The sequence below is a fragment of the Callorhinchus milii genome, unplaced genomic scaffold (genome assembly GCF_018977255.1).
Source record: "Callorhinchus milii isolate IMCB2004 unplaced genomic scaffold, IMCB_Cmil_1.0 Scaffold5, whole genome shotgun sequence".
NCBI classification, from domain to species: Eukaryota; Metazoa; Chordata; class Chondrichthyes; order Chimaeriformes; family Callorhinchidae; genus Callorhinchus; species Callorhinchus milii.
Window position 1 is genome coordinate 6,819,817 of NW_024704746.1, and position 25,462 is coordinate 6,845,278.

Below are 25,462 nucleotides of genomic sequence, written 5' to 3' on the forward strand. Positions count from 1 at the left end.
CATTTCAGAATGTCTAGAATTTGTCAAATTATTAAATTCCGTCTCAACTTTGATTTTGATTTTCCGTATTTCTTCAAATAATTTATAGAAAACTACAGAAAAATAGAGACTGCAAAGAATTGATCAAATTCTGGAGGCTGTGAAATGAGACGTAAATAGTGTAAATCTAGACACGGGTGGAATTTCTCTCTATTCTCTCTATTAATCTGATGTCCTGATACTGTATTGTTACTCTGCTTACTCAAGTTCAGAGTTTCACTAAATTGGCAATATCCCCCCACCATTCCCCCATTACAGGGAGTCCTGTAGCATATTGGTTAGAGCATTTGACTGACAAGCGAGAGGATCAGGGTTCAATTCCCAAGCAGGACGAAGCCTTAGACAAGTTTCCTTACTCTACACGGGTGTAAATGGGAACTCGGTCGCAGGAACCACCCCACCCTCCCTTGCCTCCTTCAAGACCCATCTCAAGACCCTCCTCTTCGACTGTGCTTTCGATCACCCTGATTCCACCCTGCCCTCCACCCTCCCCAATCCCGACCCCCAGCTCGGGTTCGAAACACTTGACTGCCCAGCGCCTTGGGACGTCCTCCTGATGTGAAAAGCGCTATACAATCCACGACTATTTGTGGGACTGCTGTGCGTAATTGGTTGCCACGTTTCGCTCACAAAATATATAGTCAATTTCACCTTACAGTATATGCCGTGAAGTTCTTTGAGATGTCTCAACGATGTGGTGAGGCACTATGTCAAATGCAAGAATTATTTATTATTATAACTATTTCTAAATGTGAAGACTAAATTCCATCTAATGCTTTGGAATATTATCCAGAGCACGTTAAAACTTTTCAGTGCCCGGAATCTGGTTATGTAGAGGGAGTGCTGCATATTGGAGTTCTGGAACTTATACTATCCTTATTATTTTTCCAAAGGCCTTGGAAACCATCAGTTAAATGTGGAGTCCAGTGAGCTGGTGTTAATCTCAGCACTCGCTCGGATGTCAACATCAGATTTGACTCTGAGTCTCGACTTGCTGGACCCAGAGGCAGCAAAACCGGAGGCTAGTTGTCTCCAGAGATAAACGAGCAACGTAAAAGCGGTATAAATTGAAGTAAAGCTAATCTGATGAGGATAGTCACAGGGGAACTGTAAAGAATCATATTATAGCACTGACATGATGCTGCAAGACCATTATTCTCTGAACGGTTTCCATCACAGCGCACATTATCAGAGCATCTGTGGTGACACTAAGCTATCGCCTGTTCATTTATTCTTTCCCATATCAAACTGAGAACATTGATGTCAAGCACCGGCTTCTTGGAAGCAGCACCTCCAACAAGCTGGTATTTAATGATCAAATTGCACCTCGGTCTCTTCACACTGTTTAGGTGTGAATTGCCCGACCATTAGCTCCGTAAACACATCAGCAGGTGTTTGAGCCTTGGTGCTGTGTTAAATTGTTAATCTGTTCACGCCTTCTCCAGTACAGTGTTTGCAACCTGTCTGTTGTGTTCTCGAGCTTGATTGACCTTGCACCAGTGCATCTGTGCCATCACATGTTCCCTTTCCCTTTGAGCTTCTGTCTGTCTTTTCCTGGTCAGAGAGGGAGAATGTGAATATTTGTGTTGATTGATTTCAGTGTTGAGGAAGCTAACATTTTATCATTCATCACCCAACACTGCCAGAGTTTTTATTTATTGAGACATTGTGGTGAAGAGACAAGAGCCCTAGTTCGAGACTATGTGCTGCCAAACTGGGTTTTGATGGAGAAAATGAAGATTGAGCTATTCAGATGTATAAGAGCCCTGGTCAGACCTCATCTGGAGTACTGTATTCAGTTTTGGGTACCGCACCTCAGGAAACATATGTTCGCTCTGGAGGGGGTGTAATGATACCATATTACGAGGACAGGTTGCATAAACTTGGTCTGTACTCCCTTGTGTTTCGGAGGTTGAGGGGTGATTTGATTGAGATGTTTAAAATAATAAAGGGATTCAATAGGATACTCTTTCCTCTGGTGAGGGAATCCAGAACAAGGGGGCATAATCTTAAAAATAGAGCTAGGCCATTTAGGAGTGAAATCAGGAAGCATTTTTTCAGGCAAAGAGTAGTGGAAATCTGGAACTCTCTCCCCCACAAGGCTGTGGATGCTGGATCCATTCAAATTTTCAAGATTTTTGTTAGGAAAGGGTATCAAGTGATATGGGGCAAAGGCGGGTAATTGGAGTTGAGGTACAGATCAGCTGTGATCTAAAAGAATGGAGGAACAGGCTGAAGACGCTGAGTGAGGTAAGAGACTCCACAGGCCTGACTCCTGGACAAGAATAAAATAGAGTTGCAGACCACGTAAGGAGTTTGCTCAGACGGGAAGGAGGAGGATGAGTAGGATGACTCATTTATAGCTTGACAGAAATGAGAGAGAAGTTCAGAATAATCGCTGAACTCTGGCTCAATATAAAAATGAAGCTTAATCAGCGCTAATTCTCTCCCCCACACCCCCGACCGAGCATTATCCTGCTAGACAGTATGTGTGTGGACGTTGGGTAAGGAATGGATTGAGCTTGGCTACTTTGACCCTGGCAGTGAAATAGACTCCGCTTGTACATGAGTCGTGGCAACTTGGACAAGATACAGGAGGTAGATCACTGTCCCCGAAAGGAAGTCAGGGGAACCTTCAGGAGAGCAGGAGAAACTTTAAAAAAAATTGAGCTTGGAGAATCTTGACGACTTTCAAAATCAGTAAAAGTCAAATCTTCTCCACGCACGAATTAAACAGTCTGCAGCAAGCAAAGAGGTAATTTAGAGCTGTGCTGTGTGCAATTAATTGGCTGCCGTGTTTCTCTCACAAAATATATGGTCAATTCACTTTACTGTATATCCTGTGAAGCACTTTGAGACGTCTCAACGACACGATAAGGCACTATATCAAATACAAGGATTATTATTATTGTAAATTTATTGCCCTTGGCAGTGAAATGCATCTAATTCTCCCCTGTTGGGTAAATTTACTGACAGCCTAACTACCCATTGACACTCGCGCATGAATAATAGCTGCCTTGGTGAGGTACCGGAGGTTGATTGCCACCTGCAGAACCATAAGCACAGAATGAAGTCTGGTACCTTTGGGCAGTGCCAGCTAATATTTTTTTAATTACATAAGAATATTACAACAAGGTGATTCATTTGCAGACAATCAGAGAATCATTCTCTTGTGACTACTTCAAATACCCCCGTATAGACATCTGCTCTGGGGAATGGTTGGAAGTTAATTGAGGAATTTCAATTCAAGTCCTGTTTGCCATTCAGCTAGTGATGTTCATACAATTCTGCCAGCACCAGGTGAACCTTTTATGTGGAGTGATGGAACCAGCATTAGCACAGAGAGCTGGGAACCTCTTTATACATAGGGTGATAAGAATGTAGTTGTGGCAGAGTTCTTGAGATTATTTTAAAAGGGACAAGTAGGTCCGTTGGTGTATTTGATAGAGTTGCAGTTTACGGCCCAGGGGCTTGCTGGTTGGGGTTCTGTTTGCCTGAGCTTTGGTCTGTGTGGTCTCGGCTTTCCCAGGAGTGGAATGCCAGCCAGAGTTACTGCTCGTGATTCCTCTCCATCACCTTATACAATTGTGCCGCTAAGGGAGAGGTCAGGCTTGGCTGTGCTGCCCACATAGTTGAGTGACCTGCTGATACACACTGCTAAGGATCTTGGGCAGGTTCCTGGATGATATCCAGTATCTGTGGAACTGTACCTCAGCAAGAGGAAGCCAGACCAGGAGCACAGAAGCATATCCCAGTGGGGAGAATTAAAAAAAAAAATTTGTACATACTATTTTTCTCTCTCCCCAAAAAGAATTCTATTTTTGAAGAGGAGAAATTATAAAAGTCTGGAGAAGCACAGGAGAGGGGATTAGATTGGCTCTTGTGGAGATAATCACCAGTCAGACTTCATCATAATCATAATAATTTTACATTCAATATAGTGTCTTATCACGTCTTCGAAATGTCTCTCAGCGCTTTACAGAATATAATGTAAAGTGAATTGACTGTATATCTTGTGGACGAAATGCACCAGCCAATTGTGCACAGCAGCGTCCCACAAACAGTCGTGGATTGAGTGATTTTTTTTTTAAAGGAATTTCATGAGCCGAATGGCCTTTTTCGTACCGGAACATTGATTCTTTAGAATAACTGAATTAATTGTCGACAAGCAGTTTCACCTGATCCATTTTCTTGGAGCTATTTAAACCCAATGGATGCCCTTTCTTCCCTGCATGGAAAATATTATTGGACAGGCTACTGCTTTTATGGGTCCCGATTAGACACATCAGGGTCCAAATGCATAATCTCTAATCCCATGTATTGTATAGACTGTGTAGAGTATTGTGCAGAAATTAAATGAAACAATACAGTACTCCCTCACTCAGGAATATTTTGTGTCAGTCACGGATATTTGGGTTTGATCACTAATCCCTGAAAACCATTTTGATATCCATGCAAATAAAAACCAGTGGCCAGGAGGATTAAGTGACCGAAAATCCACTGGACTGCCTGCTTCCTGTCTTGCCTTTACAAAAGTCAAAAGGGTTAGATATATCGCCTTCAATGCCAATAATGTTTCGGCTTCGCTTCACTCAGCCTAAAAGATTCACGCACACATGACGCGTGTCTCGGGGGCAGAGGGAGGCAGGCAGGCAGCAAGCACGACAACTGGTGAGATACAAGGAGCCTGCTGTATGCGTGCTGCGGAAATTTCATTTACTTAGGCTGGAGATTTGATTTAGTGGCAGACAGGCATCTGGTGCAGTAATTATTATTCAGGAACTGCCGGGAGGAGAAGAAAAACATGGTCATATAACACAGTGATTTCAACAGGAGCCAGGGCATTTCCAGGAGGTGTTGCTATTGGTCTTTGACCCAAACTCTGGAATCAATCATGTGGCTTTACTATAATGCTCTGCTAGTCCACCTACATCCAAGGCAGATTACCTCATAATCCTCAATTGTCAAATCCATAGTCAATACTCTGAGAGGCAGAGACTTGGCAATGGCCAAAACATAGGAGTGCAGTGGGCTCCATGCATAGGCGGTGAGTTGAGTTCTCAAGTGACTATTTCAGATCTATCCATTTGAGTGTGGTGCATCTTGTCATGAGCCTGCTGTAAGATTGTTGTTTTACTGACACTGGTGGCCACACCACCCCTTGCTGTTTTGTGCCCATTTGTCACAAGCCATTTTGATTGGGGTCCTTAAGGGGAAAAAAGATCTAGTGTCTCTCCTTGGACACCCATAGGAATGTGAGGAAAAAAAAATCGATATGTTCTAAAGTTTAGCTCATGTAAAATGTAGTTTCAGTTTTAAACTGTACCGAGACAAGTCAGAATTTTGATGCCATTTTCAATGCTGACCTCCAACAAAGCTAGAGTTGCAGCATTTGACTCCCAGGATGCTGGACTTTTGTTCACTAAAAGTTGGTACACCATTAACCAGCGATTGAAGTCCCTGAGCCTGAGGTCTTCCAGAATCCGACAGCACAGAAGGAGGCCATTCGGCCCATCGTGTCCGTGCCAGCTCTTTGAAAGAGCTACCAACTAGTCCCACTCCCCTGCTCTTTCCCCATAGCCTTGCAAACTATTCCTTTTCAAGCATATACCCAATTCCCTTTTGAAAATTATTATTGAATTTGCTTCCACTACAGTCTGCCAGTGCAATCCAGATCATAACAACTCACTGCGTAAAAACATTTCTCCTCATCTCCCCTCTGGTTCTTTTGCCAATTATCTTAAATCTCTGTCCTCTGGTTGCTTTCCCACTTGCCAGTGGAAACTGTTTTTCCTTATTTATCTTATGAAAACCCCTCATAAATTTGAACACTTCCATTAAATCTCCCCCTTACCTCCTCAGCTCCAAGAAGAAGAATCCCAGCTTGTCTGGTCTCTCCACATAACTGAAGTCCTTCATCCCTAGTATCATTCTGGTAAATTTTCCTTTGCACCCTCTCCAAGTCTCATGCCATGTTTTGTGGACATCATCATTGAGAACACCATCAGAGATGGTGCAGGGGAAGATGATATAATGGGAACGTGTGAGCCCATTTATTGTAACAAATATTTAATGCAATGCTCAGTGAACCCCACTAAGACTTAAAGGGCAGAAAAAACAATAAACATAACTGAGTAAGTCGAACAAACCACCTCCTCCTTTCCTCCCCCACCCCTCCCAAAACTGGTCATAATATTTTTTTAAATGGAGCTGAATTGATATCAAACTCAATGTGATAATCTATCTATTTTTACCTATTTAATAACCGCATCAGCAGATCAATATGTGTGTCCTCGCCTGGCCCTGAGGGACTGCTCAGTACTTACTCCGAGCAACAACTTTATTATAATAATCCTTGCACTTGGGAGCACCACACGAGGGGTGGTGTTTTAAAAGCACACTTATCCCCAACATGGCAGTAATTTAAGGAGAGAAGAGAATACTACTTCAAATTGTTAACTTGGGAGAAAGATTCAGAAATGATCATGACATTGATCGCAAAATTATAAAATACTATAAACTATTCCAGGGTCGAATTTATAGTAATAATCCTTGCATTTGATATAGTGCCTTAGCACAAGGGATTATTACCCCCAGAAACCGATCCGCCAGTCGATTAACAACCGGATTCCTACTTACTGCTAGGTAAACAAAAGCATATAGAGTAAGGAAACTTGCCTAAGGTTTTGCCCCACCTAGTAATCGCACCTGGGTCCTCTTGCTTGAGAGGCGAGCATGCTAACAACTATGCTGGGAGACTCATGCAGTGTAATTGAGATTCCTACTAATTGGAAAGTTACCATTACCACTGGGAACTGCACTCTGCGATAAGTTATTTCTGCAAAGGAGTTCCTTTGAGTCAATGGGAAATTTGATCGCATTTCTTGTTGAGCAATTCCTTAAGATATGCTACCAATTATCTCTTCTAGCCCTCGACTGCTTCCATCTGGTATCTACAACTACACAGATGTATAAATGATCATTTCCCCTCTTCTGTGCTTGAATCTCTGTGGTAGAGTTTATCAAGTCAACAATATTATCAGAGTTTTGTTTATTTATACCCCCTTGGAATTTTGACTATTTTAAAAACTGCTTGAGCTTTATTTCCTCCAGTGCAAATATTCCCAGTTGCTGTAGCCTCTCCATGTACTTTAGATCCTGATCCCTGGTACCCCCCAATGCTAGAGTGTCCCTGCTAAAGTACAGTGTCCATCCTGTTTCTATATGTGTACAAGGGTCGTTCTCTTCTTTTGAAGGTACTGAGTATTTCCAGGGTGTCAGCAGGAATCCGCTACCGATCTCAATTGACCATTCGTTCTTTGTGAACCTAGAAATGCATGTCTGTAGGCTATTTGATGATGGGGGTGGGTGGTACGGAGTAAAATATTAGCGGAGCTCGATCATGGTTTTAACAACCACAGGCTTTATCCAGCAGCGGTTAGGATCAGCATCGCTGCTTGATATGTCCTATACTCAACTCGTGTTAACCTTGGAAGCCAAAGCCTTAGTAAGTAACTGGTTGTATTCCTATAATCAGCGGGAGACTTGCTAAAAAGTGGCATCAATGCCAGGCTTTGAAGGTTTAGCTGGTTAAACTCCAGCAGTTACCACAATGCACAATCTGCGCCTAATAAGTCCTCTGACACTACCTACATAAAGGGCCTTATATAAATGCAGGTTGTTGTTGTAATGCTCTCTAATTTAGGTAAGCAGGATGTATTCCTGCAGGGAGAGAGTGCCCAATCCACAGACATACATATTGTAGAACTCTGTACATTTCTCTGGAAATATTGGAAGCTCTTAAACACTGTGATGTGTCAGACACCCGAGTGACCAACAAATTACTCAATGTCACTCAATGTTAAAGGCAACATTTTAACCAAATCAAACACCGGAGTAGTGTTATATTAGCAGTTGGTGCAAAATCAATGGCATTTGATCCCTCCTTAAAGGGTTAATTTAGATGGGCTTTGCCTTGGAAGAATGATTTTCCTGTCAGAGCAATTATCGCATTTCTTTGCCTCCTGCTACTCTCTAAGGACTCGCTGCTTTGTTTCATTTACTGTAGGCTGCCTAAATTGTGTTTGACTTCTCTATCTCTCCCTCAGTTGACCCCTGTCTTGTCACTGAAAGTGCCAGTCACAGAGGGTATAATTTACACCACGCTCCATTACAGCAATGGGCTTGCTGATCAATAACATGAGGATTCATTTGAAAAGGTGAAATGTTGGCTTACTGAGTTCATGAGGCAGAGTTGTTTGAGTCCTCCAGTCAGACTGGCTTATCGGCAGGACTTGGAAGGTCATACTAGTCACTGGGGGCAGATAATCATCCCACTCAGCCCCTGTTAACCCTGCAAGTCAAAGCCCTAGCAGGTTATGTGGGCCTAACTAGACACAGGGAGCGGGGAAGTCTGCATCGCAAAATTCTTTTTGATCTTAGCCTTAAAGTCATTAGCTGAAAACATAAGGTTTTGCCGGTTTTGTTTGGAATATTCTTGAATTCAGTTTTACTTCAAAAGCTGTGTCACCACCCCCCTCAACCCCCTTCACACCTTTCTTAAAAAGAAGCAGCTTCCAAATTAAGACTGAAAGAATCTTTAAAGATTCTGTGTGATCAATTTTAAGTCTATGATCAATTTTACGTGTGTATTTTAAGGCTACGACTGTGAGAAATGTTGGGCCTCTAGTCCCTTTACCCTCACTTAGTCGAAGGCTGTTTAACCCTAACTCCAGTCATTGCACATTACAATTACACCCGTGGACTGAAGAACGTATGCCAGAAGCAGGCATACCCTCCCATCATATGACAGTTGCTCAAATTACTAGCAAAGACATTGAATTGCGATACATTTGTACAACAACAAAGCTCTTAGTTATTTCTGTAACCTTTCTGCACTTAATGGAAGAGGAAGCGCTCCGAGACTCTATCCTCAAAGCGCTTTTTTAATTCAAGTTGTTATCCTGGAAGCCATATACGGTGCCATTTTTTATATTTCTTTCTCTCTCTTGCCCTATTCTTCAATCCTTTTTCTTTCTAGAAAGATATCTAGTTGCGTTTGCCTAAAAATACAGTCAATACACTTTGCAGTGAAATCCCGCGAAGCAATTTGAGATAATGAGAATAATAATAATCCTTGCATTTGATATAACGCCTTATCACATCTTCCAGACGTCTCAAGACACATCACAGAATACACTGTAAAGTTTGTGTGCAAAATGCAGCAGTCAATTGCGCACAGCAGTGTCTCGCAAACAGTAGTGGACTGAGTGGCCAAATTATTAATTTTTTTTAAGGGATTATTACCAGCAGAAAAGGGATCCGCCAATTGCCTAACAACCGGATTCCTAACTGCTAGATAAACAGAGGTGAGTGGAGTAAGGAAACTTGCCCAATGTTTCACACTGCCCAGGAATCGAACCCAGGTCCTCTCACTTGTGAGGCGAGTGTGCCAACCACTAAATGTTTCTTTTACAACAGTCATTTCATTATTGTTGTAATGATGGGAATATGACAAAAGGCACAGAACACGCATCTAGTCAAGAACACTAGACAACAAGTCATGATGTCCAACACAAGGGGGGAATCCCTCTCTTAGCCCTCACAGGGCCTGGAAAACAATGACTATCACCGAGAGGTTCTACCGCACAATGTATAGAAAAAGGTTATAGTCAAGTCTTAACTTATCTGAAAAGAGACGCGAGCATAATTAGCCTATCAATATCAAAAATAAGCTAAAATCTACTTTGCCTCCCTCAACCCCAACCCCAAACCCAGAACATAAAAGACTTGGCAAAGTGGGGTCCTTGGGGATTGAGCTCCGACGTACTCACTGGGAAAGTGGGCAAGACCTCTTGTTCATAACTTCCCTTTTTGCTAATACCTTCCGAGCTTTTAACTTGTGGCTCTAGTATTTGACTTCTTTATCCTATTGAAACAATTTGTCTGGATCATCTTGGTCAATTCTCCTTGTAATTTTGGAAACTTGGATCAGCACAGACCAAGGATTCACCCTGAACTTCCCTGTCTGTATGGCTCAGTTTCACACCACACTGAAGGGAGATGCCTCTTCACTGAAACATCATGAAACCTGATCATCTTTAGTCCTCTTTGCCACTGAAGAACACCAGTGCACAGTTGATGGACCAAATAGTTTGTTTCTCTGCTGTATCATTGCATGATTGTAGCTTTGCATTAGTAACAGTGGACAGTTGGGAACACTATGTGCTGTGACCTAGATCAGTTCGGCATTTAGGGGAACAAGAAGGGTTGTAATGGAAGCTATTGTGTGTATACAATCAGAAGCAATACGTCAATATATTTCAGTGCCTTGGGACATCCTCCCAACTTGAAAGGCGCTCTATAAATGTAATTTTGTTGTTGTTGTTGTTGTTTATGATGAGAGGGTGAATTGAAAGCATTTACATGGGGGGTGGGGGGGGGGTGGGGGTTGGAAGAACACCTCATTGAATTTAAGCTTAAATGGACTTGAGCGAATGTTTGTACTCCTTAGACTATCTGTTCGTTTGAATTAATTTCATTGATATACTGCTACCTCAAGAAGAGTCCCATTGTAATATGAAGAGACAGGACTAAATACATGTCTGGAATAGCTCAGCCTCAGACTAAGCTTCTTCTTGCAACCCTGCCCATCAGGACAATCCAAGGTGGCAGGAGACTGAAAGGCCGCCTCGCAGTATTTTTAGTATAGTATTTTAATCTTAACTTGCGAGCACCATCTTAAATCACAAACCTCTGCTGGAAGACCTCTTCACCCAAGCTTAAACATTGTTCAAGCTTGGGTGAAGCGACATGCTGAACTCGCTTATTGGTATAAGAGTCTTTGAAAACGCAGCTGCGACTTGGCAGAGCAGCAGTGGGCATGGTTGGCAAGAAGTAGGATTAATAATCTTGCATTTGATATAGCGTCTTTTCCACCTCGTCGAAACTTCTCAAAGCACTTCCCAGGATTTTTACTGTGAAGTGAATGATCAATGTTATAATAATCCTTGCATTTCAAATAGTGCCTTGTCACGTTGTCGAGATGTCTCAAAGCACATCACAGGATATACGGTAAAGTTTGACTGTGTATCTTGTGGGGAAAAAAGACCAAGTAGAAAAGGTATCAGGGCAAATACTGAAGATCAGCCTGGGCTCAAACTATTCTCAAATGTTACCTCATTGTCCAGTTGCTATTATTGTGGTTCAGGGCTGGAATGTGGCAAAGACAAGGATGTGATGGCGCTTAATCTGTGTTTTTTATATTATATATACATTATATTTTATATATTTATTAGAATCATAGGCAGAGGCAGATCCTAGAATGTTTTGGAACATTATTGAATTCCATTTAAACTGGAAACCATTTTCTGCAGCTTTTTATAAGAAAGAGTCAGCTTCCAAAGGTGGGAACGCAGCTCAGTCAGTAGCACTCTTGCCTCTAGATCAGAAGGTTGTGGGTTCGAGTCTGATATCGGGGACTTTGAGCTCATATTCTAGTCTGACACTTCAATCCGGTATTAGGGGACTGTTGCATTTTGGAGGTGTTTACATTCAGAGAAGAGTTAAACCTTCTGCTTGTTCAGGTGGATTTTAAACAAGATTCACAGTAAATCCTGTGAAGTGCTTTGAAATGTCCTTCTGATGTGATCAGGCGCTCTACCAAATGCAAGGATTATTATTAATATGTTTCACTCATTCACTGTCAAACAGCGGGTTGTGTGTCTGGCTATCAAGCGTTCCGGGACGCTACACCGTGTGAAGGACGCTATATAAATGCAAGTTTTTGCTGTTGTCGTGGCTGGTGCCAGACCCTCGAAGCCAGAAATTCATTTATTTTTAGCTTGTGCTACCAACATTACTTCACATTTTATTGATGGAAATTCTGCTACAGTAAAACTCGCATATCGTGGAGTCCTGTAGCTCAGTGGTTAGAGCACTCGTTTTGCAAGTGAGAGACCTGAGTTCAATTCCAGGCAGAGGGCGAAACCTTGGGCAAGTTTCCTTACTCCAGACACCTAATAATAATCCCTCCAAAACTAAAAACAATAATAAATTGGTCATTTTTAATCTACGACTGTTTGTGGGACATTGCTGTGCGCAATTGGCTGCCGCGTTCGCCCACAAATATACAGTCAATTCACTTTACAGTGTGTTCTGTGAAGCGCTTTGGGACGTCCTCCCGACGTGAAAAGCACTATGTCAAATGCAAGGATTATTATTATTATATGTCTGATCTGTATAAATCGTATCATTGTCTAAGTCTGCCCCAGTCTCGTTCAAGAGTTTATATTTTGTGCAGGTTTGACATAACTCGCACACAGATACAATGGTATCAGTCTGGCTCAGTTGGTAACACGATCGCCTCTGAGTCAGAAAGTTGTGCCTTCTATGCCCAAGGGAAAGGCAGTTGCAGAAAGCAGCTCAACGTCAATGTATCGATTAGTTGAATCCGTTTCAGGTACACTGCGCAGGGGAACACAGAAAAACACAACCCATTCTAGCTGTCAGAAGTACTTGTAGCAAGCAAAAGGAAGGTAGGAATCGATAGCTTTTCAAATTGAGATCAGCCCCACTGAACTCGATGCATTTTTGTTTTTTGAGTCACGACGACTACTGAACAAGGACAACAAGCAAGGGAGCATCCCAAAAACATGTGTGCACAATCTTTACGCACTCCCCACTAAGAGGGGAGGGATCGGGAGTGGGATACAAGACCCCATTTGTAACTGCGCCCTGCAAAGGGCGACAGAATCCCGAGGCGGGGAAGACTTGGTCCCTCCAACAAAGTGGAGTGCACAAAGGCAAACACCACACACCCCGCCATAAAGGGGCCGGGTCTGTTGCGTTCTGCAACAGGATAATAAAGTGTTGCGTCTTCTTTTCCGTAACGGGTTTGATACTGTCAGAGACGAGTAAATATATATCAACAAATAAATATATATATTTTGTTTTTTTTCCTTTGGATGAGACATTATTGGAGGTGCCATTGTTCAGATGAGAGGACACCTTTGTTTACAAATATTCAGTCACTACACATTACAGTAAAATCCTGTGAAGCGCTTTGAGACATTTTAATATGTAATTAAAAAAAAACGCCTTTCACATTAGGAGGACGTCTGTAAGTCCATATCATAGTATACTTTAAAGTTCAGTGACTGTGCATTTTGTAGGCATATGTGGCAGGAGGATTATTAGTCAGGACACATGAAGAAACTCCTTTTTCTTTTAAGGAACAATTGTTGGCCAGGGCACGAGGAGAAATAGACTATATGTGATCAGAGTTCTGGTTTTGTGAATGGTGATTATTATGTTTTGATTATTATGCTACTGCTTCATTTATCTAGTGCTCATAACCACTCAAAAAAAAGATGCATTGAGTAGAATGGACTGATCTTGAAAAGCTATTGATTACTGACTTCCTTTTGCTTGCTATGTTTAGTTCCTCTGAAAGCTAGAAAGACTGAAATGCGTAGTGTTTTGCTGTGTTCCCTTGTGCAACGCTGTCTGAAACACATTTAACTAATCGATAGAAAAACGTTGAGCTGCTTTCTGTAACTACCCCTCAGTAGGATACATCTCAGCTGCTTGTCAGTGATAGCAGTAAGCTTGTAGCTACGCTGCATTGATTTGACAGAGTATGCAATGAGGGGAGGGACAGTGAAAGCAGGTGTTACAGCAATGATGGTGGTGACGACAGGTTCTGATGGTGATGCTTACTTGTGGTTGCCATGCAGCCTTTGGTTGAATATTATTGCATGAAACAAAAGCCTAAGCTTACACAGGCTCACATCTGCACAAATCTAATGGTTTGCAGAGTATATGAGCATTTATTAATGGACCACCTGAAATTTACGCTGAGATCAAGATAATAATAATAGTAATAACAATCCTTGCATTTGATACAGCGCCTTATCAACTCTTCGAGACGTCTCAAAGCGCTTCACAGAATATACTGTAAAGTGCATTGACTGTATATTTTGCGGGCGAAATGGGACAGCCGATTGCACACAACAGAGTCACACAAACAGTCGTGGATTGAGTGGCCAAATTATTTTAAAAAGATTTTTTGAGGGGATTACTACCGGGGGTAATAAACGTGATAAGGCGCTATATCAAATGCAAGGATTGTTATGGTAGACAGGCACAGACCACAAATAGTATCTGAGATGCTGCATTTGATTATCGTTTTAAGTCCAAGTTTGTGTGCTTACAAACCCTTCTCTGAATACCAGCACTTTAAAGACAATCTTCAAACTCTGAGAGAGATATTATGCTGGTTTCTTGGTGGGCCTTTAAGAAACACATCATTGGTTTGAGACTGAACTCCTTCCATCTACAATGCTATGATGTAAACATATCCATCGTCTGGTTTTTAATTGTTTAAAAATAGCCTTTAACAACATTTTTCAGCCAGTCAAAACCCAGGTTATTTGAAAGTCACTCTCACCTCCCAAATGGAAGGAGGAAGCCTAGAGGAAGAGGGTAATACATTCAATGTTTTGAAAATTATATTTTAGGTAATGATTCATGTATTTTTGTTCGCTTTCAAATACAATGTTTATTGTAAGCGGTGAAGCACTTGGAGGCATTCTTCCCACGTGAAGGGCACTGTATCAAATGCAAGGATTATTCTTGATAATAAGCACTGGAGGAAATAGATCAGGTAGAAAAAAAGTTAGTTTTTTTTGAAAGAAAAAAAAAGTTAGATTTTTAAGAAGTTTTCACAGATTCACATAATGTTACGGCACAGAAGGAGGCCATTCGGCCCATCGAGTCTGTGCCGGCTCTTTGACAGAGCAAGTCACTTTCACTAACCCCAATCACCAGCTTTCTCCCCATAACCCTGCAAACCCGCCTTCCCTAGATACCTATCCAGTTCTCTCTTAAAAGCTGTTATCACTACCTTTCAGGCAGATCATTCCAAATTCGAACAACTTGCTGAGTGAAAAAATTTCTTCTAACCTCCTCTCTGCTTCTTAAGTCAGTTTAAAAAAATTAAAATAGGACGGCGAGAACGATATTAAAAAAAGATCATGTTTAATGTTGGCAGAATTAAAGTATTTAAATTTTTAAAACTTTAATTGAACCTCTGTTTAAAGATTATTTTAGTGATAATATTTCAGTACTAAGCTTATCCTCCTGATATTTGAATAACTTTATTGTTGTAATATCCATCATTGTTTCAGTGTCACAGCATGAGCTGAAAGCCAAGGGCAAAAGGACCTTCCTCAGCCTCTCTGGTAGCCTAAGGGTTGACAATCTCTCAGTGCCACTACTGTTGGACATGTTATGTATCCATCATGCCACCGGCTTGTCAAATCTTCTCCGACAACCTTCATATACAAGAGGTAAGAGCTTGCATTTTTATTTTACTTTAACACATAAAACATCTCCAAGTGCTTCAAAAGTAACTACTGCTCGCTAGGCAATGATGGCAGCCTTTTGTACTGGTAAAGTCAGGTAAACAGTTGAATGAGCAACTGTTGAATGAACAATTTATCTGCAGGACTGATGTTGGGAATCTCCATTCTCTTTTCCAATAGTGTCATGGGATACACCACTGCCAGGCCTCTGCTATAACTATTCTAAACAGCCACGAGTCAATTGGGGAAGAGACGTCTGGAAAAAATACAAAGATGGGCTTGGAATCACTTGTCCTTACACTTTCCTCTCTCCTTTCTTCAGGGAAATGCCAGCCTTCCTCGTATGCCTTCAAGGCGGTTGTGTTTGGGGATAGAGGAGATTTGTGGATCACTGATTTGAAAACAGTTATATCAAGGAGATGTGTGTTTGGGCTGAAGTAATAGCAATAACCAGATTTGCCAAATCCTTTCTTTCATAATATAATCCTTGCATTTGATATAGCGCCATATCATGCCATTGAGAAGTCTCCGAGCGCTTCACAGAATATATTGTAAAGTGGATTGACTCTCTATTTTGTGGACGAAATTCATCTATTAATGAATCTGTTCTCCTTTACCACAAAGAAGTTCTGTGATTCGATAACTTTCTTTGCTATAATTAATCTAAAGGTTAAATTACTCTGAAAAAATCTAGATTTCTTTTCTTTAAGCATTCTCCTGCATTGTTGTTATCTATATTCATATGCAAATCACCCGTAACATCTGTCCCTACACCCAGTGATTTTCACAGAGCCCCAAATATGAAATAAATACAGCGTGTCAATCATGACATTGTAGAGGTAATATCCATCTTCCTCAGAAGAAAATTTAATTACAGTTTTAACAGATTGGTTGTGGGTTGCTGTTCTCTCCTTCAAGTTCTCGTTCACCCTTAGACTGACTTTGATTCTTCCAAACCAGCAAACGTTCCTCCCCACCGCCCAAAAAAGCTCTTTGATAGGAGTCAATATTATTCTTTTCTCCACATATTGCTGATTAATGTATCCTTCCCCTGCCCTCCAGTTTATCCTCAGCTCCATTGGGCTGTTATTTCGCCCACAAAATATACAGTCAATTCACTTTACAGTATATTCTGTAAAGCGCTTTGAGACGTCTCAACGACATAAAACTATATCAAATGCAAGGATTATTATTATTATTTAAGTCTTCTGATTGCAGCTAGAGCTCAGGGATCACAATAACCAACACTGAGCAGGGAAAACCAAGGAGCTATCTCTCTCCCCTGTTCTTTCTCTCTCAGACTTCAGTTACTTTGCTGCCTATCTGTTTTACCGTGTGCTGCGACTGAGACCAGAAATGGTCTGTCTGTGACATGAATCACGCAACACTGTAACCCTCCAGCTCTGACGCCACTGTAATCTGCGTTTTCCCCTTTCACCAGCATTACACGGAACAACTTTCATCTTCTCTGCAGCTGCTGATTGCACTAAAATAATTCCAATCTGAATCAGCAACTCAGAACCTCACTGCTTCGATATGCAGTCTACCTTCTTATAAAGATTTTCTATTTTTTTTTAAAAAAAGGCAGGCAAGCAATGGGAAGCAAGCAATGTTGAGAAGTTAATTTTGCTAATGTGCTTTCAGCTTTCTCCCCTCCTTTCCTGAAGGACTGACTCGTGCTGGGTTAGAGTATCATGGCTGTGAGTATCATGGCTATCATATGTGGCTCATGAAAGGTCTTGGTGTGGCTCACAGCCCCACTGCAGATTCGGCAGAAAGCATGTGTCTCAGATAATTCTTGCTGACAATTTGTTTGCAGAGATGTGTGCATGGCTATTTAAACGCACTGTATGTATGCGGTAAAAAAAATTCTCTAATCAGGCTTTTTAAATATTCAACTGAAATAGACATCGTAAAAAGTACTCATCTGAATATTCAAACAAAATGCATATAGTCAATTGTGCATATTTTTTGAGTGATAATAAAATGATGTAGATTTGTACATTCATTCCTACAAATTGATTTCCATGTATTTAAATGAATATAACTTGCACCTCATAATGTCTCTACTCTTAAATGCGTGTCCATTAAATACTAGCAATTTTTTAGACTGTTGTGGCTCACACTGTAGCTCAGTACAAATCTGGGTTCGACAACACTGGTCTAGAACATGGGTATCAGTAGGCGATTCAGGGAGTATGACAATCTTGATCCTATCTGGATCTTTGCTGGACTCCTTTGCTCAGTACCACATTGCACAGTGTATTTATCCACTGACCCATCAAAGAACCCCACAGAAGAGAATGGACTCACTTAAGGAAGGTCTCACTGTTTCAAGGTGGAAAGTAACAGATCTAGTGCAACCCTATTTCAATGGAAGGATGGCATTGCATTGTATATTGAGAAAAGTATGCCTTTATATTGCTCATTATGCTATTTTATTAATTGTGATGAACGTATCCTTGGTTCCCCCTTCACTAGAACATTAGAGGGTGCTTCAAGGCACATAGAAAGTAGACGTATGTTGCTTAACATGAGAATATGTTGGCAACCACATTTGCTTCGAAACTCCTTGTGTGTGACTGCCTGAGCTGGCACTGTCATCCTCTGCACCCTTAGGTACTGGGAGACAATCTACTCAATTCAGCTCAGTCACACTCACCGTAATCCTCACTTGAAGTCTTAACCTTCAAAACCCAAAACAATAATAAATTGGTCATTTTCAATCTACGAGTGTTTGTGGGACATTGCTGTGCGCAATTGGCTGCCGCGTTCGCCCACAAATATACAGTCAATTCACTTTATAGTGTGTTCTGTGAAGCGCTTTGGGACGTCCTCCCGACGTGAAAAGCGCTATATCAAATGCAAGGATTATTATTATTATTATTAACAATTTGTTCAAGAGGATGTCAAGAAAAGCTGAACTGCACCACACTCTCTAAGGTCAGTATATCCTTCCTAAGGGTTGGGCAGTAAAACCTTAGGAAAGATATATTGGCCTTTGAGAGTGTGCAGAGTAGATTTACTAGAATGATTCCTGGTGATGAAAGGATGTAAAAATTTGGTTTGTATTCTCTCAAGTTCAGGAGACTGAGGATGATCTGATTGAGGAGTATAAAATTATGAAGGGATTTGACAGGCTGAATAGTGAGCAACTATTTCCTCTGGTGAGAACACTGAAGCCGTAGTCTTAAACGTGAGGCTAAACTGTTCCGAAATAAAATGCGGAAGTATTTTTTCACGCAGCTGGTGGTGGGAGAGCAGAACTCACTCCCCCAGAGGCCAGTCAAGCAGTCAATTGAAGAATTTAAAAAGCAAATAGATATATGCTTGATAGACAGGGGGATTGGGGGATATGGAGAGAGGGAGGGAGGTGGAGTTGAATTGTGGAATGTTCACGAACTTTGAAAGTGTTGGGACAGGCTCGATGGTTCGAATGACCTACTTCTGTTCCTATGTTCATATATTCCTATGTAACTGAGAAAAAACATTTTTTTTCCATGGCTGTGTAGAGTCCGCCCCCCACCCCACCACCTACTTTACCCTTTGAGGTACAGTTCTGCATTAATGGTCCCCTAGAGCAGTATCTTCAAAATGTACAGCCACCCTGCAACTCCATTATTAATAATAATCCTTGCATTTGATACAGCGCCTTGTCACGTCTTCGAAATGTCTCAAAGCAGTTCACAGAAAAGTGACTTGACTGTATTCACAGTCGGGGGAGGTGGAGCTCTGGCCATCGGCGGTCAGGCCTTCAGCCTCTCTGCCCCCTCCCTTTGGAACTCCATCCCACGACCCTTCGCGTTGCTCCCTCCCTTTGCCTCTTTCAAGGCACATCTCAAGACCATCCTCTTCGTCTGCACCTTCGGTTACCTTCCTACCCCTTTCCTCCCTGCCCTCCTGATCCCAATCCCCTGCTCGGGACCAAATTCCTGACGTGAAAGGCGCTACACAAATGTAATTTGTTGTTGGATTATTCAACATTAAATAGTTAAAAATCCCTTGTGGGCCATTGCTGTGTGCAATTAGCTGCCGCATTCATTCACAAGGTACTGAGTTGCTACACTTTACAGTAAATCCAGTGGAGGACTTTGATGTTCTCCTGACGTGAAAAGTGCTGTATCAAATGCAAGTATTTTTAACTCTGTTCTCCTTCCCTCCATGGAACAATAATCCAAGAGCAGTTGTGTTCTTAAATGTTTCAGCCTATTGCTATGAATTATAAACTCATTCTCAACTACCGTTTAGAATTATCAAACTCCTCTTCAAAGGAGCTGATAGACGTAGTCTATCATGAAAGTGTGACGAGTCAGAATAAAGTACAAGATACATTATTCAGACATCGGCAGTGTTTGTCTTGTGTTATGTAAGAGACGCATATTACCCTTCGGCTCTGGAGAAGCTGAAGCTGTTGCAGCTGGCTCATTTGCACTCTTAAGTCACATATGTGATGAACCACTGAGAACACATGAGGACCTCAGGCAGACCTTTAATAAATGTACTGCCATTTGGTTCCTTCAGAATTTCACAACCGCATGACATTGAGATAAAAGACCACAAGTTCAGCAGAAATAGTGAGTGTATTATGAAGATCTGCAAATATGATTATCATCATGAGCGACAAAGAATAAACGTGTTTTTTTTAAATCGAGAAGCCAGGGTGAAGGACCAAGGCTGAAACGGGAAGGAGAGAAGATGAGATTAATCAAGAATTAGTGGTTAGGTGATGCCAAGCTTGAGGTTTAAAAGCCTGGAACTTGTAGAAAAGACTGAAGGAATGAAGGAGTTTCAGACTCTTGTGGTTTGAGAAAGAATACGTTTGAGTATCTCACAGCATGGTACTGAGCTCCACTTGCTTGGTCTGTTGATTAATGTCAAGCTAACTAATGGCTAGTTGGGTGAAATACTGGTAGGCAGATGGTATCCATGCAGCTATATCTCAGGAGAAGGAAATATAAGTAAAAACAACAACTTGCATTTACTTAGCGCCTTTCATACAGGGTAGCGTTGAGAGTGCTTAATGTCATAGTTTTGTGTCGAGGGAGAAAGAGGAGGTGACCATTGGCATAATCAAAGAGAATGTCTTCAGGTGCGATTGGAAGATGGGCAAAGAGGGGGTAATGTGCAGGGATTGAGGCAGGCAGTTCCAGAGAGTTGGGACATCGAGGCGCCGATGGTGGAGCTGAAGGCCTGAGCCGGCCAAGCAAAGTAGGTGGGTCGAAGAATGGGGTATGAGCAGGTCGGAGAGGTAGAGAGATGATAGGCATGAAGTGATTTGTAGGTGAGTGTGAAGATGTTGAAATAGATCTGTTCAGCTGTTCTGACTTTGTGAATGGTAGAGCTAGGGAGAACTGATGAGGAGTGCAATGGAGAAATGCCACATTGCTCGCCTGCGACCCTATCTCATTCTAAAAGCCACTGAAACTCTCAACCAGGCTTTGTCACCTCCTTGATTTCTCAACCGCACTTCTCTCTGGTCTGCTCAGTTCATCACCCACAGATACAAAACTCTGCCACCCGTATCCTTATCTGCACCAAACTCTGCACCCCCATCACCCCAGGCCTCGCCAGGCTCTGCTGACTCTCTACGCAGAATGGACTGATTTCCAAAGCCTCACTCTCACCTATAAATCACTTCAAGCCCTGGCACCTCCCTACCTTTCCAACATGCTCACAGCCCACTCCTCTACCCATCCCTTTACTCAGTTAACACAGGACCCTCTGTAATCTCCTACCCATCAAGCCCTCTGTGCCATTATCTGAGGCCATGCCTTCAGCCATTGTGCCTCTAATCTTGCCTCACTATTTCTTGATCTAACTTTAAACCCTATCTAAAAACCTTACCTATTCGACTGTCCCTATCTTCAACTCCTCCTCCCCTTCTTTGCTAACCATGCGACTGTCCAGCTTTCAAGACAATATCCTATGTGATGGGTGCTAAATAAATGCATATCAAACACAAGTAGTGTATTGTATCAAATACAAGTAATATATCAAGCCATAGATTATTAAATTAATCTTTGCATTTTATATAGAGCATCTCAAAGAGCTTCACAGAATGTACTGTAAAATTAATTGACTATATTTTGTGGGCGTGGATTGAGTGAGCACATTTTTTTTATTTTTAATAACATCACATTCCTCTGAACAGAATTGTCTCTGCAAATGTGACTCAATATTCTAAATTTTATACAGATTATATGGATTATATACCTCAAAACCAATGGGGTCTTGCATGTTGGTGGGGGTGACGTGGCAACTAACAAAGTTCAACAGTTGGAGGACATGTGTCGGGCACTGCCTTAGAACAAATGGATGGCCTCAAAGTGTACATTTAGTTGCTCTTTGGTTTTTCCTCCTTCATCTGCTGTACGATCTTACTTGCATTATGTTCCACTGACACCGGTTACTATCTGGTTACCTACCCCCAGGTAGCCATTCTTCATTTCTGAGCCTCAAGGGCACGTATTGGCAAGATATTCAGTGATACAAACCTGATACCTCTGATACCTCTTTTCCAATGTTTTTTTCATTATTGATTGGGCCGTTCGGTATAACTAAGAATTAATAATTTTATAAATCCCATTTTTTAATGTGGCAAATGCAATCACTGATAGAATAATTGTGCCATCGAGAAATCATCTTTTCTTTGGAAAGAGTTCGTTTTATGACTGTGTCACTTTTAAGAGACCAGGTTTACAGCTCAAGGGAGTGTTCCAGTCAACCCTGATGGATGTCTTTTGTTGATGGCAGGGCTAGTAAATATGTTGTATCAGACCCACTTATTTATTTTATGAATGTTACTTTTCCCAAGAATAAAATTCATCAGAGATGACCTTTGGGCTCGCTTCCCCGCTGATGGGAAAATATTTATCACACTGCAGCAGCTTTCTGTGTAAGGTCTGACCCCAGGGGATGAGGGTGATGATTCCTGTGAGAGTAATAAATTCTCCATGTACTAATTACAAACCTTTTAAATTAACCCTTGTAAAACGCCGTCACTTCCAATCTCTCGTTGTTACTTCTGAGCACAAGTAAGTGATCACATCTAATCAAGCAAAGTATCAGGCAGCCGGGTATAGGTAAGACACACAGACAATCCCAGAACCATAAATCCAGGCAGACTGACGAATGCACAAGCTGATACGTGGACACACAGACAGCAGCAAGAAGACATACATAATGATCTATTTGGCTGTTGGAGAATAACTTACATTTTTATAGCACCCTTCATGTGTAAAGTCTTGGAGCGCTAAAATGGAGAAAATGAGCAGGTTAAGTGATTCTATGTAATAGGAAAGATATGATTCAGAGGTTACTGCAAGTTGATTGTATTCTGTTAATAATAATAATCCTTGCATTTCACATATAGCTTTGTAACACATCTTCGAGATTTTGCAAAGTGCTTCACAGAATATACTGTAAAGTGCATATTTTGTGGGTGAAATGCAGAAGCCAATTGTGCACAGCAGTGTCCCACAAACAGTCGTGGATTGAGTGACCAAATTAATATTATTTTTTAAAATTTATTTTCAGATAATGATGTCAAAATCATTATCTGAAAATTGTGTAGAAGTTTGGAAAATTCTTAAATTTGTTTCAGTTTAGAAGCTAATACTGTGCAGTTCTTCTCAAAGCCAAAATTTTGAACCATAGATATCCCCAGAAGCTCTTGACCCACTTTCTCTGTGCAGTCTGGTTAACTGCTAACTGCTCATGCTAATATTTGATGTGATCTGTAGATTTCATCTATAAGGTTGTGAAATAAAGCTGAATACATATTTAAACAGTGATAAAAAGGATTGAAATATATATCGATGCCCACCGGAAAATCGGGGTGCACATCAGCTTTCTTTGTCATTTCTGCATTCTTTGACTAAATCTGACCCAATCGAATGGGACATGTTCAGGGAACTAGGCAACACAGGATGTTTCAGGTTAGTATACCCTCTGCCACCATAGTCCAGGGGGTAATCGGTTTGGTTTGGATACTCGTAAGCACGGGGATGGGTTTCCGCATGTGTCAGACACTTGGCTGACCGCCTCCCCCCACCCCCAAAAAAAATCCATTCCCAAACCTCTGCGCCTTACGCCTCCGTCTACAACCTCTTTGAGTGTTTCTTATGCGTTCCTAATATCTGTGCCTTGTTATATCCAACCTCTCCGTCATTTCTCCTTCATCTCTAACCTCACAGTGCCTTTCCCTTCTTCCCCAACCTCTCAGAGCTTTTGTCCTCCATCTCAAACATCTGGACCATTCTCCTCCACCCTTGCAGTGATTTATTTTCCATCTCCATCCCATGCATCTTTCTCCTCTATCTCCATCCTCTCTCTCATGTCCCCAATCTCTTCCCTCTCTCCTCTCTCTCTCTTTCTCTGTCTCTCTTTTTCCCCTTAGATCAGTCACTGCGGCTCATCCACCCACCGACTGGTTCCTCTACATCAAATTGTCCACTTTTCCTCCTTTCTTTTCAGCCTGGTGGAGGTTTTCACGGCTGACAGATCAATTTAAGCGACTTCAGCCCCCCAAAATAATGTGCTGACGAAAAGCAGTCACTTTGTGTTTTTATGTATTTTTTTAAAATTATATTAAAAAAAACTATATTTCTTCCCACTCCTGGCCAACCCCACCTCTGTGCAGTGAAGTCTTGCTGTGTGTGTGCATCAGATCATCGCCTCCACCACCGCAGAGGCTGTTATCGCAAACTCGTTCGTTAATTTAGTCGATCCGCTTCGCTTCGGGGAGAGCGCGGCCGACGACTCGTGCGTTAAGTTCGTGTGGTCTCCAAATCGCTTGCGGTTTGCAAACCCAACCCAGAGCAAGTTTACAGTGAACCCAGACCCCCACCCCCAACCCCCCCCAACCACACCCAAACACACCCGTTTTAAAGCACCAGTGGTGGTGGGTGGGAGGGGTGATGTGGGCACCGGTTTTGCCCCATTAGCACAAGGAAGAGACGATGCAAAATAAAATAAAATAAAATAAATAAACCCAAACCATCCTGTGCTCCCGACCCTTTGCCCAGCAAACAAAATCATCCCTCTCTTCAATAAGCATTGGGACTCGCAAACCTGTCCATCCATCCCGTTCAGCAAAGAAAAAAAAATCAGAGGCAAGATTTGTGACAACAGATCCAGATCCTTTGCTCCTGCCTCTGCACAGATACAATCTGTCGCCACAGATTAAAAAAAAGCATTGACCGTAACCCAAATTCCAACTGGAGCAAAGTACCATTTATTTATTTTATTGAGAGAGAGAGAGAGAGAGAGAGACAGAATAAAAATAAATTAAAAAACTCCCCATCAGTGTCGCAGGGCAACAGAAACACTTGCAAAAAGCCACCTTGCAAATCTCTCCCAGGTCTCAAACCTTCAAAGCTATTTTTATTTTTTTAATATATTATTATATGCATATATATATATGTATATAGAGAGATAAAAAAAAGAACAACGCCACGCATTTTGCTGCCCAGTTTTCACATAAACATCTCAGCTGCCTGAGAAATGGAATTAAGAAATAAGTTGTTGCAACTCTGCAGCTGACTTACCTGTGTTGCTTTTTGACTCGTGGGGCGTCTGTCTCATTTGTTAATTTATCCTCTCTCTTTTTTTTCTTTTCCTTTTTTTCTTTCTCTCTCTGTCTCTTTTCCAAAGCAATGGGGTTTCAGTGCAGGGCAGTGAAATCCAGGTTTTTGGTGTCGGTGGATGAAGTGGGCGGTGATGGAGATGCTGAGGTTGTGCTCATGTAGTTAAGTTAGTCCAATCGTTCCTTGGACAGGAGCAGATTAGCGTTAGCAATTTGCAGGAGGAAAGCTTTAACGTTGTGTGTGTGTGTGCATTTCTCCCTCTCTCCCTCTCTCCCTTTTTACTCCCCCAGACCCAATCGGGGAGAGCTGCTTTGCTGGTCAGAGATGCTCATTATCTAAAGAAAAAGACAAGGGGCACACATCGAGATAAGAGAGCTGATATATATTATAATATATATATATAATATATATCCACTGAGTGAACGACTCAAACCAGATTGGCACAAATCCTTTTTATTTATATATATATAT

General features: G+C 41.6%; 1 protein-coding gene across 2 annotated transcripts in view; it reads right to left on the reverse strand.

The window, feature by feature from the left end:
- The window catches only part of fam163aa (family with sequence similarity 163 member Aa), an 82,572-nt gene that overhangs the window by 56,766 nt on the left and 344 nt on the right, over positions 1–25,462 (reverse strand). The window contains exon 2 of one of the 2 annotated variants that reach the window (XM_042335716.1): positions 24,953–25,173. The gene's annotated coding sequence lies outside the window, so the exon portion shown is untranslated. Of the gene's footprint in view, positions 1–24,952; positions 25,327–25,462 lie in introns of both variants that reach the window. The other variant, XM_007903006.2, reaches the window with a different exon arrangement.